Genomic DNA, 2,914 nt, shown 5'->3' on the forward strand with positions numbered 1-2,914 from the left:
ATACCTTTAAATGTGTATCTTGTATTTGTGTTACATTGTATAACAATTATAGACTCCTATTATTTATCAGTAATATTAATGTAGATATTTTATGACTGAAATTGAAATTTTTAGTATTTCATTGTTAAACTTTACATATTTGTTTTAACTTAGAGTAACTTTATTAGGCTGAAATAGCATCTTTGCATTCCTCATTAGCATTTCCAAAGATTTTTTACTGTGGATTCTTGTCATTGTGATTACTCATTTGTAAAATTTGATAATAGTAGTTTCTATCTCATGATTTAGAATTAAATGAGTCTATATATAAAACACTTAGAACAGTGCCTGACACATATGTATTAAATATTGAATAAATATTTATTAACATAAGTGTCAGTGTCATGGACTTGATTTAGCATTATTTAAACAGAGTCCAATTGCTGCATTAAAAATATTAAACCATCATTCTATCTTTGAATTAATTTTATTCATCATGATTCATTTTTTAATGTGCAATTGAATTTGATTATTTAAAATTTTACAGCTATAATTGCTTTTGCTTTTGTCCTATTCATAGTGTGGTTTCCAAAGTAGATAGCTTCAGAATATAAACTAGGATACTTCTATATTTCATATGGTCTAAATCAAGTTATATGCATGGGATGTGGTTGCTCCTACGCTTGAAATCACTCATGTGAAATTCAATTGACTTATGCTTTTTGGATATAATGCTTTAAACTGTTTCATTGTCCTTCATTTTGATATTTCACTCAAATTATTTTTTTCCTTAAGACAAATTTTATTAATTTATATTTCTCCTGTGTTCTAAAAATTTTCAGAAATTTTCAAATATTTAACCTCTTTTGACTTTCTTATAGACAAGTACAATAAAGTAAAAAAAAAAAAATCTACACTAAAATATGCCATTATAAAACGTCCAATATCTGTGCATAGGAGAAAATCCTAAACACATTTAGAAAGTTACAAATGTGTTAAATGATTGAACAAATAATAACATTTAACTTAGCAATATAGGACTTCCATTACTATTAGGAGGGAAATGTTTCCCAAACTGGAAGTACTCAATCAGGGTTGATGGTAAGGATGTACTTACATGTCAAAGATTTAAAAAGAAACCAATCCCCAGAAAAAATTTTTATGGCTGCTAATGGAAGAAAGCCAAGAAAAAAGAAATCATGATATCCAGAAACCAGTTTATATGGCCTTGGAGATGATAAAAAAAAAAAAAATCATTGGTAGGTTATTAGGTAGTTTAACTGTGTAAAGTTTTGAGTGGATGATGAAGGATGTGGAAATGATAACTGCAAATACTAAATTTTCTAAACTCTTGAATCTAAACTCTAGACTCATTCTAGTGCAATGAGATTCATATTAAGAACAAAACAAACTAAAAAGCACTTACTGTATTAGAATATCAAAATAAGAAAGTGGAATGGTAAGCATAGCAAGGAAAATTTATAGAAAAGGAAAAAATTGAAAAGATAAAAAATATGGAAGGAAGGAGGTCAGAAATGGGGTTCCATGTCTGTGCTCCCTAACAATAGGTGTAAAAACATGTCATAAAACAGTGGAAAAATTGTTACTCAACAATGTTTTTCACATATTCTTTATAAAGGTTATATTAGAGTCTTGCACTGTATCACACACTAAAGTTAAATCTAAAATTGAAAGCCAGTGTAAACTAAAAGGGACAAAATAGAATAGAATAGACCTGGAGACAGGTTCCTGCTTTTATAATCTTCTACTTCCATAAAAACCATGGGTGGTGTTCATCACATACAGAGCTGCGACCAAGGGAAGGAAGTCAGTCCCATAGGGGTAGGCTTTGCAATGGCTGCGGCCGTCTTGGCAATGGCTGCGCCCTCCCCCAAGCTGTTTCCAGGAGCTGTTTCCTATAAGGGCGGAGTTTGAGGCAGGAACCCGCCCTGGGAGCATGGAGGCAGATCTTTCTAAAGTGTGCCACACCAGCACGAGGTGAACGTGAGTGGGGTGGCTGAAAGGCTTAAAAAAGACAGACAAGAGAATGAAAGCCAGGTCTTGGTGGGACGCTGCTTCTCTGAGAGACAGTGACCACGCCCACAGCCATGCCTTTATTTTATAGCAGATGCTGCAAGGCAAAGTAAGGGCGTGACCAAGATGTTTACAAACATTCTCCTGGGTTTCAATCCTACTCAACTATATGCACCTGAACTCTATCAAGCCCACATCACTCAGGCACGTGGGGCCAGATGTTCAGACCATAGGTTCAAGCTTACAACTCCAGCTGTTGGCTATAATTGTGCTGGGAGGGCCCTGCCCTCCAAGCTGGGACTTGCACGTGGCAATGAGAGGACTGTGCCCTCTCATCAGTCCAAGGCTTGGACCTGTCCAAAACACTGTAGCGGCTCCCACAATAAAGTTTTAATTCTATTTCTTTGTTACTAATGTTGTGGCCCCACCCCAAAACAAAGAAACAAAGGAAAATTTCCCCATCAAATTTCTGAATAGTATTACTCCTTCGGGAGTGCCGTGTCATAAATTAAAATTGAAAGTGGGTGCAATCATCATGCTATTGAGAAATCTCAATAGTAAATGGGGTCTTTGTAATGGTACCAGATTTATTATCAAAACATTGCAACCCAACATTATTGAAGCTGAAGTATTAACAGGATCTGAAGAAGGAGAGGTTGTTCTGATTCCAAGAATTGAATTGTCCCCATCTGACACTGGGCTCCCATTTAAATTAATTTGAAGACAGTTTCCTGTGATGCAAGCATTTGCGATGACTATTACCAAATCACAAGGACAAACTCTAGACAGAGTAGGAATATTCCTACCTGAGCCTGTTTTTGCACATGGTCAGTTATATGTTGCTTTCTCTCAAGTTCAAAGAGCATGTGATGTTAAAGTTCTAAATATTTCATCACAAGTG

Source organism: Myotis davidii, unplaced genomic scaffold (assembly GCF_000327345.1).
Source record: "Myotis davidii unplaced genomic scaffold, ASM32734v1 scaffold293, whole genome shotgun sequence".
NCBI classification, from domain to species: domain Eukaryota; kingdom Metazoa; phylum Chordata; class Mammalia; order Chiroptera; family Vespertilionidae; genus Myotis; species Myotis davidii.